A 13754-nucleotide genomic window follows, 5' to 3' on the forward strand; every position below is an offset into this window, starting at 1 on the left:
AGTGCTGCCGTATGTGTACCCATAGTGATGGTGAGCGTACAGGCATGTGTACGGTCCGTACCACTACGAGTACGCATACGCATGAACACCCATAGTGGTACGGCCCGTACACGCGTGCGTACGTTCACTATCACTATGGGTGTCCTTGCGTATGCGTACTCGTAGTGGTACGGGTCGTACACACGCCTGTACGCTCACTATCACTATGGGTGTCCTCGCGTATGCGTACTCGTAGTGGTACGGCCCGTACACACGCCTGTACGCTCACTATCACTATGGGTGTCCTCGCGTATGCGTACTCGTAGTGGTACGGCCCGTACACACGCCTGTACGCTCACTATCACTATGGGTTTCCTCGCGTATGCGTACTCGTAGTGGTACGCGAGTACGCATACTCAAGGACACCCATAGTGATAGGGAGCGTACAGGCGTGTGTACGGGCCGTACCACTACGAGTACGCATACGCGAGGACACCCATAGTGATAGGGAGCGTACAGGCGTGTGTACGGGCCGTACCACTACGAGTACGCATACGCGAGGACACCCTTAGTGATAGGGAGCGTACAGGCGTGTGTACGGCCCGTACCACTACGAGTACGCATACGCGAGGACACCCATAGTGATAGGGAGCGTACAGGCGTGTGTACGGCCCGTACCACTACGAGTACGCATACGCGAGGACACCCATAGTGATAGTGAACGTATGCACGCGTGTACGGGCCGTTGCTATGCATTTAGGGTGCCCTAGGGCCCCGGAACGCACCGTACCTATGTGTGAAGCTCCAAATTACATAGGGGGCACATGAGGGACAAGTATTAAGGCCTACATGCATGCTGGTTGTCATGGAGACCAAGTTTAAAGTTTGAATTTGTTCTGGAAGGTGCACAGCAGAAGTCAGTTGGAATGAATCTACTTTGTTGCAATGTGTTTGTGGGGTTGACATCATGCTGAAGAAAAAAACAGAATAAGAACCCACTGACTGTGCTAGGTTTGAAGGGATTGGAGGAAACATAGGATGCAAATGTGAGTGGCCAATCACTCTGTACCCCTGTGCATGAAATAGGCCAGCAAGGCAGATATAAGGCAGCCAGGTCCCATGAGGGAGCACTTGCCTGCACATCTTTGTATTCCACGACCCAGCTGCTGCTACTGATTCCCTGCAACCATGTCAAGGGCTGTGGAGAGGTCACAGCCATTCACCCTGGAGGAGAACCTGGCTTTGCTGGATGTGATCCTCCCACAGTACCCCATGCTGTATGGGCGAGCAGGTTATCAGGTGAGTGCAGAGTCCACTAGCACAGACTGTGTCCCTTTTTTGTGACTGTGACTTCTGCCATTGTGTCCAGGTGTAACACACATGCTATGTACTGTAGGGGGGTCCTAGGGGGGGGAATGCCTCATGTCTCCCAGCAGTGCCCAGAGACAGGAGGGGTGGGTGCCTAACACTCCAAGCAGTGCCCAGAGACAGGAAAGGTGGGTGCCTATCACTCCCAGCAGTGCCCAGAGACAGGAGGGGTGTGTGCAGAGTCCTCCCAGCAGTGCCCAGAGACAGGAGGGGTGGGTGCTTATCACTCCCAGCAGTGCCCAGAGACAGGAGGGGTGTGTGCAGAGTCCTCCCAGCAGTGCCCAGAGACAGGAGGGGTGTGTGCAGAGTCCTCCCAGCAGTGCCCAGAGACAGGAGGGGTGGGTGCCTAACACTCCCAGCAGTGCCCAGAGACAGGAGGGGTGGGTGCAGAGTCCTCCCAGCAGTGCCCAGAGACAGGAAGGGTGTGTGCAGAGTCCTCCCAGCAGTGCCCAGAGACAGGAGGGGTGGGTGCCTATCACTCCCAGCAGTGCCCAGAGACAGGAGGGGTGGGTGCCTAACACTCCCAGCAGTGCCCAGAGACAGGAGGGGTGGGTGCAGAGTCCTCCCAGCAGTGCCCAGAGACAGGAGGGGTGTGTGCAGAGTCCTCCCAGCAGTGCCCAGAGACAGGAGGGGTGGGTGCCTATCACTCCCAGCAGTGCCCAGAGACAGGAGGGGTGGGTGCCTAACACTCCCAGCAGTGCCCAGAGACAGGAGGGGTGGGTGCAGAGTCCTCCCAGCAGTGCCCAGAGACAGGAGGGGTGTGTGCAGAGTCCTCCCAGCAGTGCCCAGAGACAGGAGGGGTGGGTGCCTATCACTCCCAGCAGTGCCCAGAGACAGGAGGGTGGGTGCAGAGTCCTCCCAGCAGTGCCCAGAGACAGGAGGGGTGTGTGCAGAGTCCTCCCAGCAGTGCCCAGAGACAGGAGGGGTGGGTGCCTATCACTCCCAGCAGTGCCCAGAGACAGGAGGGGTGTGTGCAGAGTCCTCCCAGCAGTGCCCAGAGACAGGAGGGGTGGGTGCAGAGTCCTCCCAGCAGTGCCCAAAGATAGGAGGGGTGTGTGCAGAGTCCTCCCAGCAGTGCCCAGAGACAGGAGGGGTGGGTGCCTATCACTCCCAGCAGTGCCCAGAGACAGGAGGGGTGGGTGCAGAGTCCTCCCAGCAGTGCCCAGATGCAGGAGGGGTGGGTGTGATGCACAGTGTGAGCCTTGATCATTGATTGTGTCTTTGCCCTCATTCCACCTGTGTACTTTCACTGGCACGTACTGCTTTTGCCCTTCCCCAGAGGAGAATGTCCCTATGGCAAAGGTGCAATGCGTGGGCTGCATGACATGCCTTGTTGTAACCAGCTAATTTCCACATCCACAAGCGTGTGCTGGCGGTGGTCTTTCCCGACTTGGACAAGTGCTTACAGGAGATGCAGCAGCAGGAAGGGGGTAGGTACATGTGTGTTTGTTTTGTTTCACCAGCATTTGTAAGTGCACTGTTCCATGGATACACTGCCAGGGTTTAATGGTGCTGTGCAGATCCTGTTACCCACAGTATTGCAGTGCTCTCCTGCCTCCCGTCCCCTCCTTGCAATGTGTTCCCTGGTCTGTGTGTAATCACTCCTTCACAAGGTTATGTAGCCTGGCACCTTCTCCACGTGTACTATGCCTGCAGCATCATGTGTGGGGGTGGTGTGTAACAGGTTTTGGGACCTTGCCTGTGCCCTGTCCAGTTCTGGACTTGTGGGTTCCATGTCAGTTGGCACTAATGCTGAGTCCAGACATGGGAGTTAGTTTCTCAAGTGTGAGGCCTTACAGCACGCATGTCCTATGTGGTGGCCTGTGACATGATGTGCATGAGTGTGCGGTACGCATAGTGCAGGGATAGTAGCGTGTGTTGCAGTCATTCCCATTCAGGAGCATGGAGTTGTGTGGCCACTACTGTCCCCAGGGGCATATTTTCCTAGGTATCATGTGTGTAATCCGAAAATGTCGACAATCTCTGTGTCTACAGCATAGGTTGTGCTCAGTGCCATTGTCCCCTGGCCCAATGTATATTGACGTGAAATGTAGTACAAGTGTCCACTGTACAGCCTGACCTGATTTTCCTTGTTCATACTCACGGTGGCCATTGCCTGTGTGTCTTGTTACAATCATCTGATGATGCCCATTTGTACATGATTATTTGGACAGGCGCACCTTGGGTATTTTGTATGCAATATTGAATTTTTGCATCCCATGTGTATTTCACCCAGACTAAGAGCTGTAAGTGCTTCCTGTGTCTCCAAAGAATTGTCTCATGTAGGGGGTGGGTGGTGCGGCCATGGCCTACATGTCAAAACCAGAAATCTCCTTGCTAGGACTGGCCAGTGTGTGATGTTTGTCTGGACATACACTCAAGGTGCAGTGAGCCAGTCAGGGTGGGCATGTTTTCAGTATTACCTTATTGCTGCATGTGCCTCTAGTTCCTGGCTATGGTCCCTGCTCATCCCTATTTCCTGCCACGCTGTGTGGTGCAGATGCAGTGGTGGATTGTCCCCAGGGCCTTGCTCCTCAGTCAAAATTCCATTTCATTTCATTTGCTATTGTGTCATGCTCTCCATAGTTTTTCAGTGGCATGGTGGGTCAAACAACTGTGTCTTGCATGCCCTACATATGTACCTTGTTTTGTAGATGTAACTCTTCTTTTGTTTCAGGCTATGCACTGTAACCTATGTAGATTGGACTCATGTGACATATGTATACAGGTGTATGATTAATTTCTGTCTCTTCACCCTGCCCACAGAATCGTCGGGGGACACGGAGGGAGACATGGGCACAGACGGAGCAGAGGGACCGAGCACCAGTGCCAGCGGTGAAATCGTGGCTGGCACATCGAGTGGGACTGAGGCGGAGGAGAGTGAAGCCGGGGACCTGTCGACTGGCACAACAGAGTATGAAGCTGACGGGTCCGAGGATGATCTCTCCGAGTGGGCGGTGGCTGCACCACCATCTGACAGCAGCACTACATCTCGCCCCGCCCCCTCCATTGCCATCAGCCGCCTCCCACTTGCTCGTGTCCCTTCCCAGCGTGCCCAGTCACCGCATGTCTCCTTCATGCCAGGCACCGCACCCCCTGCCCCTGTCTCCACTGCTGCCGCCAATGCCGAGTCTGTGGACATCCAGTGGCAGTTGCAGATTGGTCAGGCTGAGATCCTTAATGTCCTCCATGGCCACAGCCAGGTCCTCAACAACATGGAGGCATACTTGGAGGGCATTCACTCATCGCAGGCTGAGCAACGCAGCTTGCTGAGGTCGATAGACTTGACACTGACTGCAGCAGTGGGTCTCCTGCAGCGCTACGTCCCACCACCTACCCCTGCCCCATCCACACTTCCCACTCCCATGCCTGTCCCACGTACACCCAGACGTCAGCATGCACCCACCACAACACACACAGGCACCACACCAGCAGGGAAGGTCCACCGCACACCTCCTGACATGCACACACAGGGTGAAGTAGGCACACCTACTGGGTCGGGGGGCAAACGTGTGACACGCAGCCAGAGTGGGAGTCCGCATTCCACCAAATCCACTCCCTCCCCACAGTGACACCACCACGCAAGCGGTCAAGGAAGTCCACGGTCAGGGTGGTTGATTCCCCCCCGTCCACACCCTCCTCCAGTGGCGCTGCGACCCATCCCTCTGACCCCTCCCCCTCCTTGGGGCCTGTGGTTCCTTCGGGTGCAGGGGATTCCCTGGAGGACCTTGCTAAGGTGTGCAGCGAGCTCCTAGAGTCCACCTTTGGCCCTGCCCCACCCCCTGTGGTGGAGTCCTCCATCCCTGCACCCACAACGCCTACCCTTCGCCATCCTGTCCCTGCAGTGCCTGTTCCTTCCCCCCCACATGATGCCCTCACCCCTGTGGAAGACGACGGAATCTAACTGTGCAGGCAAGCTAGGGGACACGCATCCCACTGTGTCCCCCATCCAGCTGTGACTTCTGGACTGCCCTATGGGCTTTGTAAATATTGACCTTCCTACAAACAAGATTTTTTGGATCATGCTGAATAAAGCAATTTATTTTTTTCCCTTGGAACACTACTGCTTTGCTGGTATTGCTGTTGGTGGGGCTGCTACATGATTTTGGGTGGTGTTCATGTGTTGGGTGTGTGGGAAATGTAGTAGTGTGCTGCTCATAGGGGGGACCCTGGGATCTGTGTGCCATCACACGGTGTTAGCTAGGTTTCTCTGTTTATGTAAGCAGTTGCTGCATGGTGAAATTGTCCCAAGGTGTATTCCTTCCTCTGTGTACCCTGCCATTTTCCCTGCAGGGTGTTGCCAATATTTAGCGCTGAGCTGTGTGTACATTAGCTGGGTGTGTGACGGACTCCTTCAACTTTGCACATGCATGCTGAGCGATGTCTCCACCTGCATCATTCGTGGCATCCTTGGTAGTCATTGTACTTGTGTATGTGGACTATTGACATGACTTCATGTGGACATGTTTTCTTTTCGGCGCTATGCATGCGTATACTCCCAGCCTCGCACACATGTGGTACATGTACTGCAGGGTCTTTGTGCACCTCACTGACATTTGTGGGCATGGTATCTGTGGCTACTCTACCCTTTGCATTCCATGGGCACTGCTGGGAGGACTCTGCACACACCCCTCCTGTCTCTGGGCACTGCTGGGAGGACTCTGCACCCACCCCTCCTGTCTCTGGGCACTGCTGGGAGTGAAAGGCACCCACCCCTCCTGTCTCTGGGCACTGCTGGGAGGACTCTGCACACACCCCTCCTGTGTCTGGGCACTGCTGGGAGGACTCTGCACACACCCCTCCTGTGTCTGGGCACTGCTGGGAGGACTCTGCACACACCCCTCCTGTGTCTGGGCACTGCTGGGAGGACTCTGCACACACCCCTCCTGTCTCTGGGCACTGCTGGGAGTGTTAGGCACCCACCCCTCCTGTCTCTGGGCACTGCTGGGAGGACTCTGCACACACCCCTCCTGTGTCTGGGCACTGCTGGGAGGACTCTGCACACACCCCTCCTGTGTCTGGGCACTGCTGGGAGGACTCTGCACACACCCCTCCTGTGTCTGGGCACTGCTGGGAGGGCTCTGCACCCACCCCTCCTGTGTCTGGGCACTGCTGGGAGGACTCTGCACACACCCCTCCTGTCTCTGGGCACTGCTGGGAGGACTCTGCACACACCCCTCCTGTCTCTGGGCACTGCTGGGAGGACTCTGCACACACCCCTCCTGTGTCTGGGCAGTGATGGGAGGAATATGCACACACCCCTCCTGTGTCTGGGCACTGCTGGGAGGACTCTGCACCCACCCCTCCTGTCTCTGGGCACTGCTGGGAGTGATAGGCACCCACCCCTCCTGTCTCTGGGCACTGCTGGGAGGACTCTGCACACACCCCTCCTGTCTATGGGCACTGCTGGGAGGACTCTGCACACACCCCTCTCATGTCTGGGCACTGCTGGGAGTGATAGGCACCCACCCCTCCTGTGTCTGGGCACTGCTGGGAGGACTCTGCACACACCCCTCCTGTCTCTGGGAACTGCTGGGAGGACTCTGCACACACCCCTCCTGTTTCTCAATATGTATGCTTAGAACATACACGTGTGTGGGTTCGCTCCATGCATACGAGGTGGGGGTACGTGTCGTACTTACACTGTTGGGGTGGGGGTACGCTCCATACGAACACGGGTGGGGGTACGTGTCGTACGTACACTGTTGGCATGGGGGGTACGCTCCTTGCATACGCGGGTGGGGGTACGTGTCATACTTACACTGTTGGGGTGGGGGGTACGCTCCATACGTACGCGGGTGGGGGTACGTGTCATACTTACACTGTTGGCATGGGGGTATGCTCCTTGCATACGTGGGTGGGGGTACGTGTTGTACTTACACTGTTGGGGTGGGGGGTATGCTCCATACGTACGCGGGTGGGGGTACGTGTCATACTTACACTGTTGGCATGGGGGGTACGCTCCTTGCATACGCGGGTGGGGGTACGTGTCGTACTTACACTGTTGGGGTGGGGGGTACGCTCCATACGTACGCGGGTGGGGGTACGTGTCGTACTTACACTGTTGGGGTGGGGGGTACGCTCCATGCATACGCGGGTGGGGGTATGTGTCGTACTTACACTGTTGGGGTGGGGGGTACGCTCCATGCATACGCGGGTGGGGGTACGTGTCGTACTTACACTGTTGGGGTGGGGTGTACGCTCCATGCATACGCGGGTGGGGGTACGTGTCGTACTTACACTGTTGGGGTGGGGGGTATGCTCCATGCATACGCGGGTGGGGGTACGTGTCGTACATACACTGTTGGCATGGGGGTATGCTCCTTGCATACGCGGGTGGGGGTACGTGTCGTACTTACACTGTTGGGGTGGGGGTACGCTCCATATGTACGTGGGTGGGGGTACGTGTTGTACTTACACTGTTGGCATGGGGGGTACGCTCCTTGCATACGCGGGTGGGGGTACGTGTCGTACTTACACTGTTGGGGTGGGGGGTACGCTCCATGCATACGCGGGTGTGGGTACGTGTCGTACTTACACTGTTGGCATGGGGATACGCTCCTTGCATACGCGGGTGGAGGTACATGTCGTACTTACACTGTTGGGGTGGGGGGTGCGCTCCATGCATATGCGGGTGGGGGTACGTGTCGTACTTACACTGTTGGGGTGGGGGGTACGCTCCATGCATACGCGGGTGGGGGTACGGTCCGTACATATCCGTACCCACGCTGTGGAATGCTTGTGCGGGCCGTCCCCAGGCCTTTGCCACGTGGGTACGAGCCGTCCCGCCATTGTTGGGGTGACGTAGGTGTGGGCGTGGTACGACTCGTATCCACGCTCTTAAGGCGTGGGTACGGGACGTACCTGTCTGGTTGTGTTGCCGGTTCGCGTCGTCAAGAACTTCCGTTGTGGCGGTCGCTGGCTTAGCTGGACACGCCCCCACCCCCTCGTAGTGACCAGGGCCTGAGGGTCAGGTATGTCCAGGGCATGTGTGCTGTGTGACTTTGGTGGGGGTTTTGTGGCCTGCCCTGGTCCAGCCACCCCACCTTTCCCCCCTCCCTTTGTTGTTCTGACCTTCTGCGGCGTCTGCGTCGTAACCTGTAGAGGAGGTCGACTGCTATGAGGGCCGGGATGACACGTAGGTTCGGGTCCATGTCTGTCCGTCGCGTACAGGTACTCCTTGTTCGCGTCGTCCTGTCTGTCCGTCGCGTACCGGTACTCCTTGTTCGCGTCGTCCTGATTTCCCGGCAGTTTTTGGCAGCCGGAAAATATTCACCGTGCGGGATGACGTCGGTGCGAATCGTAATTCCTGGTTCGTGAATGGCAGGCTGCGTGCGTCCCGACGTCACGTCGGCGCTTTCCCGGATTGCATTTGTACGTTTATTTTCGTCGGTCGGGGTTTTGTACGATTCGTACGGAAATGGTGTTTCCGTGCGAATCGTAATTCCATGTTTGTATATTTTGACGACCGTGTACGCGTCGGACGGAGAATATGCTCCGTCCGACGGTTCGTACCCGGTTTTTACAGGATCGTGATCGGCACCAAATTGTCCTTCCGAACCCAATGAATGAAGAAAAAAGTTTTTTTTTCTTTCAGCTGACATGCGTTCTCCGTCGATGGCTTTTAAAAAAGTAAAAAATTCCTCCTTCCATCTTGTCCAGGGAATTGGTGGTTCACCCTTGTTTTGTAAGAACTTAGAAGACAGATCAAATTGCATGTTTGAATAAGAATAAAAAATTCTTCTCAATCTATATAGTGGTTCAGGCTTTGAAGTTATGCAGACACTAAAGTAAAACACAACATGTATTCTTATCAAAATTATTCCACATACTAAAATCCATACTGTACAGCCAGTCACAAAAATTGAGAAAATGCTCAATAAAAGTAAGTTGTACACTCCCAGATATTTTGCAGAAGTAAATAAATATACACATTGCAAGGGTTCTTTAGTTGCCCCTAATATCAACTCTGACTGCTGCAATTCAAAATTTCTAAGAACTGTAAAAAAAAAATGTTATAGTCATTTTTTTGTAGAATAAACTGTTCCACAGTTAATATCATAGAAAAGTACCTCACACGAGTAACTTCCCCTCCACGAAAACGACCTAATTAAAAACGAGGATAAAACAAGCAAAATAACCCTTTCCGATGAAATTGCTTCTTATTTACACAGTGTTATACCAAGATGGCCGCCAGCGTGATGACATCACGCGTATCCAATTGCGGATTTCCTCTTAGCATCACGCGCATCCAATCGCAGGGTTCCTCTTTAAATGCGCGTATACCTCGGCATAAAGAGCGTCTCTCTGGGTATCCTAGCAACCAAAGACACCGTGCTCCTGCTCTTCGCGAAGCATCGACGTATCCAGGCAACCCATTGGAGGCTCGTGCAGACGCAGAGCGTAAACCATGAAAATGAATAAAATTTGAAACTTGCGAACCCAAGCACCGTCAGCCTTAGGATTTTCGGGAACAGCACGAAACAGGCATCAGCAATAAAATGAGGATGTTCGTCACGTCTTCAAACACTGCAGACAACGTGGATCCGGCGGAAGGTTTCAGCGCACCTGTGTCTCATCAATGTAGTGGCAGAAGAATCTTTCCACAACTCGCCGCCAATTTGTTGAGTATGAAATATCCAGAAGACAAGGTAGTTTTGAATATAGAAGCTTTATATGCAGGAACAGAGACACAGCACTGCAAGATACCAGCAATTCACAGGCAACTGTAAACTCCTGGAACATGGAACACAGACCGTACCATGCAGGTACTATGTTCCATATTCCAGTGAGCCAAGTTATACAGCAATGCATACAGTTTATATAGAACAGAATGTAACATATATATGTCGCAGAACTCGCCCCTTTGATTCGAAAGTTTGGTTTTAATCTCACGTCTTATAAGGATGATACCCAGATAGTCGTAGCAGCATATAATAAACAAACTGCACCCTCTCTACAGTTTCAGAACTGTATGAGAGAAGTCGATAGATCTATGGGATTATACTGCCTGAAGCTTAACTCTAAAAAGACCGATATTATTATTTTCGGTGATTTAAAACTCTCAGATGGGACAATCTGTGGTGGCCGGCAGAGATGGGCGAAGCACCCAAACCTGTGCAAAAGGCTAAAAATGTAGGAGTGTGGATTGATAATAAGCTAGCACTATCACATCAGACCAATTCTATTGTCACGCCTCCCATTTCCTGATAAAAATCCGTAAGAAAATCATGCTCAGCATCCCTACGGACTCCAAAAAGTTGGTAGTTACTGCACTGATCCAGGCTAAACTAGACTATTGCAATGGTCTCTAACTGGGCATGTGTAAGCATTTTCTTAAAAAACTTCAGAATATTCAAAATACAGCTGCTCAGATGTTGGGTGACATCCCCAAATATGACTCAATCTCTAAGGAAATTTGCCGACTCCACTGGCTTCCAGTTGCCAAACGAATTGAGTTTAAACCTCTCTGTTTAGCATTCAAGGCTTTCAACAACACAGGACCTGTATCGCTTAAAAAGCTATTTGTCTGGTGCCAACCGGCCAGACAATTGTGGTCCTCAGGCACAAGACTGATTAAAGTACCTTGAATACGCACCACGGGTTGGGGCAGCCGAAGTCTCTCTTATGGTACGGCAAAACTGTGGCACGTGTTACCAGCCGAGCTCAGAGGAGCGTCCTCCCTCACCATCTTTAGGAGAAAGTTAAAAACTTGTCTTTTCCAGAACTGATTTCCTGGGAGGAAACACTGCTGTCAATAGCGCCAAGACACCTCCGGGTATTCATGCGCTCAATAAGTCTCTAAACACCTCTCACCGTGTCTGCAAGCGCCGGGACACCCCCGTTGGGGGTAGCTGAGCGCTATACAAGATTAGAAATAAATAATAAATTTAACATTAACATTAACAATGTTCAAGTTATTTCATGGACCATAGGCAAATGAGTCCAGTTAGACATGACCATAGATGTATACATGTGTTGCAGGTCTGTGTTACGTGTTCAGCTGTTTCACTCATTTTAGGGGCCTGTCACTTATTTTTCTGTATTAGTCATTCAATGAAAACAAAAGAGAGAAAAACACACAAAACGGAATGAGGGAAAAAGAGAAAGTTGGAAAAACCATCATAAAGACCAAAGCAGGAACTTGCAAGAGTGCAATAAAGGGGAGGGGAATGTTGGACAGTGGATTAAAGAGGCACAGGTTGCATTTAATACTATGCAACCTTGGAATTTGGCGCACAGACATTTAATTGCAGCAGCCAAAGTCTTTTGAGCAGAGCTTTGGGCACCTCCACCTATTCTTTCACAAATTTGGCACTGACTGATGGTTATGATATACAAGAAGTAGCCTTTCATGATGGAATCAAATCAGATTGGTTTGTGATTGGTGTATATGGGCTTAGTCCCCTACTGTCTATTGAATAAATACTCAATGAACAATTTCTATGACTTCAACCACTTTTCGTAGGCTATTTGTAAGGGTTTCTTTCTAGGCTCCAATCCTATAATGCAGTGCTTTTTCAATGTGCTTGCAGATTGATTGTGCGATTTACTGTTTGTGAAATAAGGCAGCGTCAGAGCATCACATTTTGAAATGTTAAATATTTACATTGATTAGATATAGCAGTGAGAAGAACTGCCTACGTGCTCCTCCTCTATAACATATGAAGGATTGGTGATGAGACAAAATATCGAGTTGTAAATATCGACTTCCACAAATATCGAGTCAAAAATATTGTGACATGGACATATCGTCAGCAAGAATATCATTATCAAGAATATCGATTTTATGGTAAGTAATATCGATATAAAAAATATTGAGTTTATAAATAACAATTGCAATATCATAGGTTGTTTAAAATATTTTTAATTATGGTTATTTATTTTTGTATATATTTAAAATGTATAGGATGGTTTCTTTTAGGTTTAATTTTTGGTTATGTTTTTTAATTCATTTGTAAAATTGTTAGTGGTTAATAAATTAACTTAAAGTAATTTTTGTTATTTTTATTACTGTATTAAGTTGTGGGTTTATAGAGGTACAAAGATGGATGCAATTTAATCATAATAAACTATGAGGTGTGGGTTGTGAGGTTTATGGAGCAGAGGGTAGGAAGTAATTTAATTTTAATGAATTAATAATTGTTTGTTAAATAATAATTATTTAATTGATAAAATAATTATGGTAATAGTGTAACTTATTTATGTGGGTTGTTGGGTGTATAGAAGTACTGTTGGGAAGTAAATTAATTTTAATTAATTGATAATTAATTGATATTCATTATTTAATTGATGAGTAATTACTATTTTATATAAGTATTTTTTTTTAATTTAGATGCGGGTTGTGGGGTTTATAGGGGTACAGGATGGGAAGTAAATTTAAATTATATTTATTTTAAAAGAAAATAATGATTATTTCATTTATAATTAATTATATTAATCGTGTAATTCATTTTTTATTACATTTTAGGAGTGTGTTGTACATTTTGTTAAAGTATATTGTAGATAGTAAAATTAATTCACTTAAATAATAATTAGACTTTAGTTATTGATAATTAGTTTGTTGATAAATATTTATATTAATTGTGTAACTAATTAGCTTTTTAGTTGTAATTATTTATATGTATTTAAAATTATAACTTGTATTTATTTAAAAAAATGATTATTTGAAATATATATATTTTTTAAAATTTTATTTTAATCTATTTAGTTTTTGTAATTGTTTTCATGCTTTGTAGGCAATGTTTTTGTAATGTAATACTGACTGCAGTGGGATAATACATTTATTTTTTCCTTCCTCAATCCAACACTTTCCCTACTGTTTCACTGACAGGAGTGGGAAAAGTGACTGTGGCCCCTCCACAATCCAGCACTTTCCCTACTGTTGCACTGAGTGAGAATATTGAGGGGCCGATTCCGATAGCCGGTCGGACAGCTGTACGTAGCCTTACCGTGCGACCGACACGTACCTGGAGCCGGTCCGTCCTGTAGAGTAAGTACGATGCGCATAACTGCCAAAAACACGACCAACACGTAGGCTGTGATTCAAGCTCCATTCTCCGTCCGAGCCGTAACTCCTAACGATGAACCGAGTCGCCCGGAAGCAGTATCCATAGTAGTTTCCGGCATGACAAGTACGATGCGTACTTCCTAAGCGCCGGACAGGTCGCCACGTACGGCACGTCACAGCATCCAGAAAACAAGCATATCAGCTACGAGTCACGCCACAACTCAATACACGGTTACAAGACGGACCAGCTTGCAGCGGGTACGAGACGGAGCAACAAGCAGCGTATACGAAACGAACACATCATGAATTACATCGCGCAGGTCATATCAGTACTCTACATCTATGAACGGCTAAGGAACCGACGCCGACGGCGCAGGCGGTAAGTCAGACACCTACC

This window comes from Triturus cristatus, chromosome 8 (assembly GCF_964204655.1).
Source record: "Triturus cristatus chromosome 8, aTriCri1.1, whole genome shotgun sequence".
NCBI lineage: Eukaryota > Metazoa > Chordata > Amphibia > Caudata > Salamandridae > Triturus > Triturus cristatus.